Here is a 14,256-nt window from a genome sequence, read left to right as displayed (position 1 = left end):
TGCCGGGTATTCTAGGGTTCCTTTTTGCCCCGCAATAGGTAACTTCATAGAAAATAGTTTGTCGTCTAGTTTGGTTCGCTTTCAACAACGTATCTTAAGAAGAGATATACTATTTTGCATGTCAAATCGCCGATTGTGTATCTGTTTTCATTTGTTTAAATTCTGAATAAGGAATATGAATTGTACAGTAGAACTCTCCTAAGTCTGCTTACTTCTTCTTATTAAGAAGACTTCTACTGTGCAACTCCTACTTCTAAGAACTCTCTTAAGATCAAATTGAAATAATTGTTCATTGAACTTATCACAAATAGTGAAAGACTCTGTACTACTATCAATGTTCGTGCAACATAATCATACTGGATGTTTATGTCTTTTGATGTCTTGTGATGTTTTATGTCTTTTGCAAGGTGTCCAATTTTTTGAAGGATGCCCAATGTTTTACAATGTGCCCAAAGCGAAAACTAAATACGTCATTCTGACCGCTAACTAATTGGATAATAACTCTGACTAATTGGATACCTTCCATAATAACATCCATTTGACCACTGATCGAATTTTAACGTCCAATTGACGTATCATGGAGCCTAGAATTATTTACAACTCCAGAAACATAAACTTACTAATAATGTGTGCCCGATTGTATAGCGATTTGGGGTTTTAATAATAAAGAAAATACAAAAAAAAAAATATTTGTTTGGTTTAATCGTAATTTAACACCGATCAACTGTTTAGTAAGCCTAGCTAATAACGGTTAGACAGTTCCTCAGTTACACTCCCAAGCATCCACTTGACTTACTTAATTCGTATTCACGATTTCTGAGCTACTAAACCTTTTCTGCAAAAAAATATGGCAACAAACGGTTGGTATTTGGAGTGTGGTTATTTTCTTTTTTGTTCGCAATTAATAGTTTATATGAGTGCTCTGCTGTAGTTCAAGAATACCCTTTCAATTACTTGCGAATGCCTTAAAAATCTTTCAGGATATATGATATATTTACAATTCTGACAATGAAACCAATGTGCTATTCTTTCTCTACGCCCCAGTAGAGCTTATCTGAATCTATATATATAAAAGAGTACCGCGTTATTGTTATTCCCTTTATAACTCAAGAACGGCTGAACCGATTTGGCTGAAAATTGATGTGGAGGTAGCTTAGATCCAAGGGCCCCAGATAGGATACTTTTAATAATCCGATCGCGTCACAATGAAGCCACAATACGTACAATGTGTTTTTTTTTATATACTGCAACGGGACAGACAGAGCGAGCAACAGAAAACAATTGTTGGCTTCTCTTTCTCACTAATGCAGCGTTCCCCCACCCCCCTTTCCCCCTTCCAACAAATAAGGTCGTCGCGATCTCTCTCGCGCAATAGCAAACAATTGTTTACTTCTCTTTCAAGCTTCCGCCCCGCTCTCGCGAGCAGTTCGACTATTCACATCTCATTTCATCCTTCGCGTCGTAAAAAAATTAACGTGCGTGGAAATAATATTGAATACTTCATTTTAAACACTTGCTTTTTCGGGAAATAATTTTAATCGTAGGGAAGCATTCCCCAGTAAGTATTTACTTAAAAATAGTGAAATTGTACCGTACCGTGTTTTGTTTGGGAAAAAAATGTGAAGATTCGTGTCAATTCCAGCAATCCTGATCTTCAGGTGAATAAGGAGATACCAGCTAACAATTAGGAATGCCAGCGCCAAATCGTGAAGTGAATGACGTATATAATCGAGATGTTTGGCGCATGTTGCGAGATGTTTTGGAGGGGCAATGATTTTACTGTCCTGAAATTTCCGCCAAACACTGCCAGTAATTCCAAGATCAGCTGACGAAATGAAGTGCTTCTCTTCTTATTGGACAACGACCGTTGAACGGTTTTAGCCTGCACCAACCAGCGACAATGTTAATCTCTGATACTCTTTCTAAACGTTCGTTTTTACGGGCCGGGTTGTTAGTCCCGCGCCAACCCCCCTGGAACGCCGGAATCGGGAATCGAACCCATGGCCAGCTGCGATACAGGGACGAGCGTTACCGACTGCTCCTATCACCGGGGGCCCATTGCCTCTGGGGCGAAACAGAGTTCGCCGGGCCTGCTAGTTGATTATTAAATGCAACTAATACAAAAACTCTCAACAATTAACTGCATAGCAGCGCTCCTTTTGAGTTGCTGTAGGCTGCATGAAATTTTCCTCGTTTGGAACAAACGAAACGGTTGCCACGGTTGACTGGTGATATGCGGCCGTTTTAATTATGAATGTTCTGTTGGGAGAGACAACGAAAACGACAAACAATGCCGGGGGATGGTGCCGTGTACGGGCAGCGCACTAAGTTATGCTCTGCCATGGCCGCAACCATGACTGTAACATGCAACATACTGGGTAGCGGGTAAAGACAAATGGAGTACACGACTTGTCAGCTTCACGCCAAACTGGCCGGCGATCGTCTGTCGGTGGCAGTCGGTCCGGGGCCGACGCGCGAAACGATGCATCATAGCGATTAGCATCGTACGCTGGGATACAGCATCCTCCGACCGATCGGTTGGCTCCGTTTCGCACTGTCACTGTTGACACTTGAGTGATGCCTGCAATTGTGGTGTGTATCCGGCACGCGCTACGGACGGTGGTGTTGGACGGTACACCGAGTGCAACGAGTCGGTTGCGATTGCCCTCAGCATGCGCTTATGCTGCGATCGGGGGTACTTACATTTTGCAGTCGTCAAATGGCGAGGCAGCTCTTTTTCTGAGCAATGTACATAAATTGCTGTGAACAGTAACCCTTGATGCTTGAACTTAAACTATCAAAATGCCCGTTTGAATGAACTAGAAATGAATAGTTGAAAGATTAAAACTTAATTATTCAATCCACGTGATAAATCTTCTGCCTGGCAGTGCTCCGATGGCTTGTGTAATTTTCACTCAACACTTTGCATGATTAAAAGTTTAACCATTATTTAATTATACTCTGATATTGAAAAGTCACAGCCAGCGAACCTTTTCGTGTGCTGTTTGCGCAAGGCTCTTGCATCCTTTCTACGGCCGAAAAAGCAGCAGTACGCCCTGGGAAGATACTCGCCAAATACGGTTTGAGGCCATCCGTCGATGCAGAACGGAGAATGAAAAAAAAAGAACCCGACCGGCCTGAATATTATGTGGATTACTTTGAGTCATTAAAACGGGGCATACCATTACCGGGTGCTCTGGGGCACCTCAAATGAGCAACAGGAAAATGAGTTTTCCGTGCCATGGCTTCAGGACCACGTGGCCTGTGGAAGTCTTTGTACCCGGCGGCTTCGCTGCGGTTCCGTCCGCCTCCAACCGGCGTGAGCATACCGAGATGTGCTGCTGACGTGCTACCCAGGTTAAATATCATTGAGTGAGTCAGGATTTTCGTGCCACCCAGGAGCGTGGTTTGGAGGTAAGAAGGTAAATAAAACGGGCCGTCCTGTCGGGACAATTACACAATTCTTCTACGGCCCGAATAACACCGTGCGGAGAGTGCAGAAAGTCGGCCAGGCTCTTAGGCCTTAGACCTGGGAATGTCACGGCCGAGAATATGCTTTTGATTTTCATTTAGCTAAATGTAGTTTGCGCCTCGCTCACCGCAGGCAGCGAGTTTCAGGCGTGAACTTGGGCTCCACGGTGTGCCGCGGTGCACACTGAGCCAAGTGTCGGCATCAAGATAAAAGGTACCCAACACCCAAGGGGAGCAAGTTGGAGGAGGTGCATAAAATGCCAAGGTTGAAAGCCGGGCCGGCTGAAGAGTGTTACAAAAAAATGCCGTCGGGAGGACAAATGCGAAGCACAAACATATAATTCAACCATACTCACCGAGGCGCGCGTGGACGAGCAGCAGCTTGTTGGACGTGCCCGGCGGCGGCCCAGTTGAGCTTCGCGGGCCCTCCTTTGGGCCACTCTTAAATTCAGCCCTCATAAACCCGCTGCAAGTGGAGCCCATGTTTTCGTTATTTCAACTCGAAGAAATACCCAAACGCTATGCTGTATCGCGCGGAAATGGATTGCATGGTACTTTGTATTACATAGTACCATTGTCGACTGGAGGTCTCTTTGGCGTAATTGGTGCGAGCTTTTGAATTTAACCGCCAGAATAGCAGCCGGTTTGGAATGTACGTTTTTAATGTAGTAGAAAGAGTTTGCTGGGGCTTTTATAAACTCAATCACTTTTGCATAAAAGATTTGCGTTTAATAGAAGTAAAAAACCAATAATAGTTTTGGGATGTGTTATTTTCACTGTTAAACTTGTGAACGAGAATGATTTCTAAACAAAAGATGCGCGTTGGTACAAACTTGTAAAATATAAAAATCTGAATACAACATGAACACGATTGGTATTGTTCGGAGTCGGGAAGCTAATAGGAATCAATATCAGTAGGACTATAGTTTATGAATAGAGTAGCAGAAAATAATATAATTCCAATATTCCAACACTTGGTATTAAACACGGTACACACTGAAAATAAATTCGTTTTAGAAAGAATATATAGAGCTCAGTAATGTATTCGCTGTAAAGCATTGATCACAAATATTAGTTTTGTTTTACCAATTGGTTTAAAAAAATAAGGAAACATTTTACGTCCTTTAATGTTTGCATGAGTGGCTCGATAGTGCAGTAATCGTGTCAAGTATTCATGTCATGTCATGTTCAAGCATGTCAAAATAGTTCTATGTAAGTGGTTTAAGTACTTTTAGTTTCTACATTTCAATAGAAAAGATGTGCCTTCGTGTGATTGGACGACCGGTGGGAAACTCGTAATTTTCCAAACTAAGTTAACCTAGATCTATGTGATAGTTTCATGGGACATGCAAAAAGGCTGCAACATGAAAAAGCGCGACATTAGGATGCAACATAATTAAAAAAAATACAAGTTAACAAAAATGTTAAGTCAACAAATGTCAACAGTCAAAATGTCAACCGTTAAAAAGAAATTTTGGAAATTTATATTCATCCACTGTACAATTTCGTTTGGTTTACACTGTATTTCAGTTATTTTCTATTGGACTATTTTGTGATTGAATAATTGGGCTTAAAAGCAGCGCACAGAAATGACTACAACATGTTTTCTGTCGAAAATCCACACTCGGAGGAACATTAAAATTTTATAACAATTAACAAACAAACGAAAGGTTATATTTCATAATGATAAAAGTTAACATTTCTAAAATCTATATCTTAATAAAACCGCTGGACCATAAAAATTTAAGAAACATTCGGACCACTTAAAATACCACTTTGGAACGATTTTCTGCCAGTTTGTCAGTATAGTAATTAGCTGACATTAACGATCCAAGTATGCTACAGTTTTAGCAAAGCGGAGCTGACAATTTTCATCTTCTTCAGTGCATTTTCAATTCAAAGTGTTTGGAAGTGAATCAATTCCGTTTAAATTCGCTCCCAAGAGTCCGTTTCCGTCGCCAATGGTCGGGCGTAGCGTTGGGCTCTTTTGTTAAATTTTTCTGTGGCTCGACCGGAAAAGTGAAACTGGGTTTTAGTGCTACCTATCGCACAAGGGCACAAGGGTGCGACATAACAACATTGACATTCATATTTGAGCACACTTTAAAGTGCGGGATTTTACGACCGGTCGCCGCCGAGTGAAGCTGTAAACGGGGAAAATGAAGCAGCAACATTTTCCAAACGAACCTCACGGAGGCGGATTTTTCGCTGCTTGGGGCTGGATGACTGGCCTTTTTGCCTGGACCACCGGGATCTTTGGCCTGGGAACGCCGTCCAGCGGGCTCGTAGCTTAGCCCAAACACACGAACTTTTAGCGGTGTTCGCAGGGCGTGCCGTTGTAAATTCTAATAACTTGCCACGTGGCAAAGGTGGGATTTGCCGGGCTGCCGGTATTGGGCTGCGTCGTAAAACTGTCACCACGCGATTCGCGATTCGCGTTTTGCATGAACCTATGTCCTGGCTTCGAAGCTGTCGGATTCGAATGATATTTTTCCGGCCCCGAGTCCGACGCTCAGGTTGCTCTCGCGATGGGAACAATTTTGCGGCTATTTGAACGACAGCAAACCCACGCTCGATTTCGGAACCGGTGTCGCGGAAGGCAACTGCTCATGAAAATTGAAATCTTTAGCAATGTAGATGTGATTAGCACCTGGGCGAGGCGTAATCGTTCCGCCGTAGCCGTAGCTTATTAGAAAGTACAACTCAATTACAGTGTAAAAGCGTGGCCGTGCGATTACCGCTGGCGGGGCCGAAGATTTAGCTAGTGGGCTGTATAAATTGCATTAATAATGTACTCTTCTGAATTTTAAATCACAATTTTATGATCCAATCATCGTTAATTATCGAGTTACCCACTGCTGCTGGGTGCGCCCCCTCGAAGTCGCCGACGTGGCCGATTGATTTTCCCAACCAGGGCGGGGCTGTTGAGTGGCGCTGCCTTCATTAAGAGTCAGGCCCTTGTGGCTAAAATCAGCATCCCGGGCCGGGCTCCTGTGGGCCCGAATTAAGTCGACGATGAAGCAGCATTAATTAAAACAGCTACCTACGTGCCGTGTAAGGTCATCGGTTGCTGAGAGGGTGGCCGATGGATTGCAACGGTTAAAACTTTGAACCCCTCAGGCCCGCAGGCCCTCAGGTAGGCCCGATAATGGTTGGTAACCCTAATAAATTCAACGTCGCAGAACGGAGGTCTGCCCGGAGGTAGACTGAGGCCCAAAAATAGTTGAGCAAAGGTCCAAAGCTGGCTTAAAAGGTCATCGTTTGTGCCGAAAGTTACAACCTCTGCATTCGCCCGCAAATTCCGCAGTGGACCGAGCAATTTCCAGAAACCCACAAACGGGCAGCCCACCTCGGCAGTGGAAATGCCAGGACCCCGGAGGAACAGTAGTGCACCCGAACCGGTACCACAAAATGTGTGTCAATGTCTGGCAAAATCAGACACTCGTATTGGCCACCGTAAATCCGTTCACCTTTCCGGGCGAGATTCCATAGCGCGGCCAGAAGCGTCCAGAGGTATCTTTGAAGATCTGGTACCTAATCTTGCGAACGTTGCGAAAATGGGATTTTGTTTTCTTCCACGCAACGAAGACATTTTTTTATGCTGTGTTCGCGTGCTGTGACATTAGTAGATCATCGCAGTGCTAGTTGATGTAACTAAATGCTGTGGGAATGTGCCAGGTTGAAGTATTATTGAGGAACAATGGTGTGTTTTATTTAGTACAAGCTAAAGGTTACAAAGCTGATAAATTAGTTTATAGACAGCATTGGTGTAGGTTAATTTGTAGTTTTTGAACGTAATTATAGTATCTTTGAAGAAATTAAGGTATGGGTACAGCAAAACTGATCAATAAGAATGTCAACGCGGATCAATTAACGTGATTACGCATACTTTTTGCATTTTTTTTGCGTAGGTCACCGAAAAACCTTTAAATAAACCACTCAAAATTAAATAAAATTTTTAATAGCTAGAACTTCAGTTGGATTGCAGAATCAGAAAATGTTTGTTGAGACAATTCCAAGCTAACTATCAAATCGGTTTGGAGCAAACAAATCGATTAATTTTGAGCAACCAACATCCTGAAGATGTCAAAAGATAATCGAAATGCAATGCAAAACGCATAGACGTTGGAAAATATGTATAGAAAAGGATGTAAAAGTCGTAAAACTGTTCTGATCGTGGAATACAGTCAATGGACTAGTCACTGTTCCAAACACAGTCTGTGTCCAGAATGTTGTTTTCATGTTAAGAATTTACTTGGAACGCTGTTCACCGACTCTACAGGGTGAGTCAAAAAAACTGCAACAAACTTCAGACTGCTGTCATTTCTAAACCTCTCGTCCGACAGCTGTCAGATTTATACCAGTGACAGTTCATTTTATTGTTTGTAAGCGTGCAAAAGCATTTTGGTGGGAATTTTACAGAAAAAAAGTTATTCGTGATGGAACTCAACCGTAACAGTATGATTTCATTATATTTGGCTGGAAAACCACAAGTGGCTATCTTTAGAGCCCTCCAGCATTTAAACGTTAATGAATCTTTTGTGTCTCGTACCATCGCTCGTTACAGTGATACTAGTGGCGTAGCCTGACGTCAAAGAAGCGGACGAAAAAAAACAGCAACATCACCAGAAATGGTTCGAAAAGTGAAGAAGCGACTTCATCGAAATTCGTGTCGCAGTGGCCGAAAAATGGCTCGTGCGCTGAACATATCGCAGTATGCCATTGGGCAAATATTGCAAAATGAGCTTGGACTAAAGCCATTGAAGTTCCAAAAAGTGCAAGATCTTACCGATGCACAAAAAAAAGTTACACTCGTTAGAGCCAAAGACTTGCTTCGCTTGGCCGCAAGTGGTGAACTGGCAAATTTGGTTTTCTCAGATGAGAAACCATTCGTTATCCAGCAGTTTGTAAACAAATAAAATGATCGTGTTTACTTGCCAGAGAGGTCAGCTGAAAATGTACACCTTCGGTTGGCCACCAGAACTCAAGCGCCGGCCATGGTGGGGGTGTGGGCCGCCATAACAGTCGATGGTCGCTATCCGCTCGTATTATTCGACCGTGGCGTCAAAATAAATGCCGAATATTATCGCAAAATATTCTGAAGAGTGTATTGGAGCCTAGGACACGCAAACATTTCGGTCGCAGACCTTGGACATTCCAACAGGACTCAGCACCATCGCACTCAGCACGCGCCACCCAAGAATGGTTAAAAAATGAGGTTCCTCGCTTAATTTCCACCGCACAATGGGTACCAATATCTCCGGATGCCAATCCGTTGGACTATTGTGCCTGGGGTATTTTAGAAAGCAAGGTTTGAACTAAAAAATAACAAAATTTCGATCACCTCAAGCAAACGCTTCGCCGAGAATGGGACAGAATACTGCAGAGCCACTTGCGGGTAGCGTGTAACGGTTTCATTGGCCGTTTGAAGGCCATAATTCGTGCCAAAGGTGGCCAATTCGAACAAACCTAATTTGTTCTAAAATTTTATGAAATTTCCTACATTTTTTGCTTTCATTCAATAAAATTGAATCAAAAATGAAAAAAATATGGCGTTTTACTTTGTTGCAGTTTTTTTGACTCACCCTGTATGGACGGAAAAGAAAACACAAATTGAAACAAATGAATCATATTTTCGAAATGTTTAGAAATTAAACGGAATCAATCGAAACTAGGAAAAAAGGTATTATAGACACTCTTTGAAACAATGGTTAAGATCACAAATCGAAAGCAAAAATGGAAGAAAGGGACTTACTCAGTGACTAATGACATATTCGTGGAGTCCAAGTTTACGAAGTTCACCTTAAAATGGCAATTACAACTTGATAAGAACACCTTTTACTCTGAAGTGATGTATTTGAGGTAGTAATGCTTGTGGTACCAGAAGCATCTTCGATATTAAAGAACTGGTTTGGGAATGTTTTAAGAATTAATTTCATTGTCAACCTGCTCCAAAGTGGATACCTGCTCGTTCATACAAAATCACACTACGATTATATTCGAATTCCTCCGTCTCCATCTGCTAAATCCGTCAAATCCCTACCAAAAAAACCGATTAACTAGCGATGTCACATTTAATAGTTACCATTTGGATTAGAAAACATAGCAATCCTTTGTTCGCTCGGTGTTGGTCAAAAAGTCGTAACGTTAACGTGATTACCACCAAAGACTTGATGATTGACTGAACGAGACCTAACCTAAGCGCTTTCTCTTCTCTGCTCTTCTTTCCACCTCTAGGTAAGTGTCGTTTTGTCTGGAACAATCGAACGCACCACAGCGGCTCGTAACTAGATCACCCGCCCTAGTTCTGCGGTAAGTCAGCAGTAGTCGGTCGGTGAGCCACCACCGACGGGCCATTCCATTACGGAGGCCGGGTGCACAATTCAACATAGAAATTCAATTATGCAATCAGCCAGATTCCCTTCGTCGGGCGCGCGGGACGGGCGACGACTGCAACCAGGGCCGCTGGATGTTGGGCTGTCGCTGGATGCTGATGGTGGTTTTGTCAGCGAAAAATGGGTCGTTTGAATGGATGACTTTTATGCAGGGCAGGGCCTCGGCATTCGGAATCACCTGTCAGCGGACAAGTCCGCCCGATCTCCCCAACCGACTTTGCCGAGGTGTCGGAAAGGAAAGAGTGAAAAAAAAAAATGCGACCCGTGAGCATCTGGCCCCCGGGGGGCAAAAAAGGTTGAAATCCAGCGTTTTTGAGGCAAACTTCCTGGAACTGTTTCAGGAGATTCATCATCGAGAATGGGCCTCTGTTGGGGGCGTTGTGCCGGTCGCTTGAAGAAAATACACCGTCGCCCGATGGAGGCGCATGGTGGAGACGCATGGTGGAGGCGCATGGTGGAGGCGCCCGGTGGAGGCGCATGGTGCCTCACGAATGGAAAACTTTCACTAGTCCTGGGGCCCACTCCAACGCGCACACAAAAAGAGACAAACCGGACGAAAAACTGTGCCACGATCTTGGTTAACGGGTGCGGGTTGGTTGCGCTGCATCGGTGAAGTGGAATCTGCGGTGTGCTCGATGCCGATTCCATTGGCACCGTGGTGGCCTCCGGCGCCCACAGTGACTGAAGCCACAGTGCACCTTCCCTTCACCGGCATGGCATCGCTTTATCACATCCTATTAATCATCAACAGCACCCGGACGCGCGCGCGCTGGTGTGCGGCCGCTTTATTCACACTTCATAGAAGCCTCGAAGGTACAGCTACGCGCCGTGATAGGTGGCGTTTTGCTGGCCTCGATGGCGTGAGAAGGTGTCATAATTCCTCCCGCCACACTGGGAATGAGTTATTTGTGCCCAACGACTCCGTGGCTATCTCGCTTGCTCTGTATGTGTGTGTGTGTGCTTGGAACGTTCCAGCAACAACATCACCAATGCCTTGTCCGACATACATTCCGACTACAGATACTTCAATTAATACGTCGACCGTTTACGTCATGGCGCTGTGATTCAAACGGCGGTGTTTGGTGTTTATGAACAAAACAAACAGTAGCACACAAAAACAACAACAAAACGGTGGCCGAAAGGGTGGGACGCAGTGTAAGAAACTGCAAAAGACGGACATCGTGGCACCGGCGTGGTTTTCGCTCTCTCTCTCTGTCTCTCGCGCTGTTACTTCAGCGAAAGTCAGTGTGCCTGGAGAGTTCACCCATTTCATATTTCATTCACAGCTTTATCACACAGGACATAAATTTTGGGCACTTGAATAATGGCGAACCTAGCGGCGCGTAAAGGCTCCGTTTGCCGGTTGTCGTGTTTTTCCTTTTCGGAGTAACTAATTTAAAAACAACAACGACGTCCCGTTTTGGGTGCTTGACGCTGGCGGGAAATTTTTGAGGTTTCAAACGCAAACCATCAAACTACGGGGAGTAGAGCCCTACTGTGTAATACACTTCGTTCGGTTCCTTCAAGAGCTGATTACAAAATGTTAAAAAACCACGTGTAGGTTCTCTTGCAAGTTTGAAGCCTGCGGCATTCAGATGGTGCCAGGTTAAGGCTAATCGGTGAGCACTTGTTCCAACGAGACTAGAACTTATAAATTCCATCCCTGAAGAGAAAAATTGGAACGCCTTCAAAATAAGCTTCCGCAGCTGTTATGATGACGTCATCATTTGATGAAAAACGCTTTTCAAGCTTGATTTTTACAGGTCTGAACACAGATGGACGTTGCTATGAGGCAAATCTATTGAATACGGTGTATACTCCAACAATACGAACTTTAATTTATTGCCATTTTCAAAATGTTCTTGTGAAACTGATGCTAACACTTTTTTGGGCGATTTCTGGACACGAACTTGTTTCGAAACCGAAGAACCAGGTTCACACCACTCTTTAGCCACTTGTTTTGATTCAGGATCATGGTGATAGACCCAAGTCTCATCCATAGTGATGATTCAATACACAAAATCCACTGTATCCTTTCGAAAAAGCTGAAATTGTTGCCGAGAAACTTGCATTCGATTGCGTTTTATTCCATTTTTAGCCAATGCGGCACTCTTTTTGCATTTTTCAATCAAAATATTGGCTGTACTGTTATTGAGCTGCTGTTATTGCGCTAGGTCTTGTACTAAATCTGTTTCATTCATTCGACGATTTTCCAATGCGAAATCCTGTAATTTTCTACGACTTTTCCTTTGTTCAGGTGTTGTGTCTATCTGACCACGTTTAAATTCAGAAATCACCCTTTTAATGTACTAATTGATATTCGTTTATAAATTTCCTTTGCTTTTAAACTTTACAAAAATAAAAATTCAATCACTGCACGATACTTGATTTTTTCGGTTGTAACAAATACTGTGACACGTCGATACTAAATGGCTTGTAAAAAAATAATTATGTAACCGATTGAAAGGAAACTTTACATACGTTCATATGAAGAGTGTACCAACATAACAAAAAAAATAATTAGCCTCATAGCAGTACCCTTTGTTATCGAGGCTACGAACTTATTGAACACGCAAGTAAGCTACTTTGGGAATCGCACCCCAACATACGGAAGAATATTCTTTCAGCACGACCCGGTGGGTATTAGAATCTTCCGCTCAGAATCCTGATACCAAACAGCCTGCAAACTTCGGGCATTCATCTCATAGAAGGCGGGAAGTGCCAATAAATTGATGGCGAAATTGGTTGCGAAATGAAGTCCTGTCGAAGCAGTCACTTCAACAACAGAACAGAGGTGAGAAAGTTTGCTCACTACCCCACTAAGGTAGCCACTCGCTTTCACTCGGCCTGAGTTTCAATTGTTGCTGCCTAGCGGTCCGGCATCGTTTCCGAGCCGTAGGGCCATAGACTTTATTGTGATTACTGGCCATTAGTGCACAGCAGGACTAGCCGTTACAGCCGTTGACGGAAGTTGGGCCGCCATAAAACAGGGATCCCGGTGGACCGAGTGACAACGGTGTGTCTAGCGATTTATGCCATAACCCGTTGCGGGTTTATGGCCAACAGTTAACCGGAAGCAGGGCCGTGCCGTGCCACGTGTATCGATACGTTAGCCAGCTAATGAGCTGGGTCCTTTCTTCCGGCACGCGCGCGCCTCCAATCGCGTTCGACTCTCATTACAATTGGTGATGCTTTCGGCCAGCACCGTGTGTCCGTGCCGCCATTTTGTGTCCCGTTTTCGCACGTTTCGGCACGCGGCATGAGTGTGTGTGTGTGTGTGCAGAAGTGCACCGCCCGAAGGACGATTGTCTCCAGTATGTGGGTTAGGTCACATTTGAGAAGCTCTTGAGAGCGCGATGGACCACAACCACAACCTGAAGCAGGATCTGCACCTCTGGACCGGAAAGGGTGCCACTAGTGTACGTCGTTGTCCTTGGACGTGCTGCCACCGCCCTACCGCCTCCGGGCCCACTTGACCTGCACACGGTGCCGTCGCTGACAGCCGCACGTTCGTCTAGGTTCGCCAATCGCCTAGTTTTCTCACCTAAAATTGGCCGAGAGGTTCAAGCCGCCGTCCTCGTCGACGTCGTGGTGTGCGAATCGTTCGACGCTGGTTTTGTTTTCGTCACAGAGCGGCACGCACACACCGGCGCACGCAAAAACCCCCGGCCGAGGGACACCGGAGCACGGAGATCCCCGTTGATGATGATAATGATGATGTCGGCCCCGCTCCGGGATCGCCTCGGGACCGCGTGGTTGTCCCTGGTAACGGCTCGTTCGGGTTTTCCCTCCAGACGTTCGGTCCGACTCTGTGGCTGTGTGTGTGTGCGTGTGGAAGCTTCGTGGGTGAGGCCGATCAATAGAAGCCTGGAGCTGGAGTGGCCGGTGCCGGTGAGTGCCTCGCTGGGCGTCACTCACCGCACAGGGTGGCACTTTGGCTGGGACCGTCGACCGGTGGGATGAATCGGGGGCAAGGACTCGGACAGTCAACCGTGAACCCCTCGCCACCCCGATCCAGCATCCATCCGGTTGGTGAAGAGGGTGAAAATTAAGTCCGTCCGTGGAGCGTGTCGGTGGCGTGCCGGCGGGAGTGACGCACCAAGTGGCCGCCGCCTCCGCCACCGCTGCCTGGAGCGACGGTGAAATCTCGGAACAATCTGGCGGAAGGATAAAGGAGGCGCTAAATAAAAGCTGAGGGCTAAGCTGGGAAGGAAGCAGCACCGAGGGAGAGCGAGAAAGAAACAGGCAAATGGCAATTGTTTCAGCCAGCGGCCGGTTTTGGGGAATCGGATCTTGCGCCCGTCCGGTGGGCTTATGGCTTTGTGGAAGTGCCAGATGACGCACACGACCAAGCCGCCATTGGAGTGGTGTGTGGGAGCGATGGTGGTAT

The 14,256-nt window shown here is 45.1% G+C and overlaps 1 protein-coding gene across 1 annotated transcript in view; it reads left to right on the top strand.

The window, feature by feature from the left end:
- Positions 1 to 14,256, top strand: part of LOC128270398 (uncharacterized) — a 70,338-nt gene that overhangs the window by 2,117 nt on the left and 53,965 nt on the right. The window lies entirely within an intron of this gene.

The sequence above is a fragment of the Anopheles cruzii genome, chromosome 3 (assembly GCF_943734635.1).
Source record: "Anopheles cruzii chromosome 3, idAnoCruzAS_RS32_06, whole genome shotgun sequence".
In the NCBI taxonomy this organism is placed as follows: Eukaryota; Metazoa; Arthropoda; class Insecta; order Diptera; family Culicidae; genus Anopheles; species Anopheles cruzii.
This window is presented reverse-complemented; position numbering and strand designations above follow the sequence as displayed.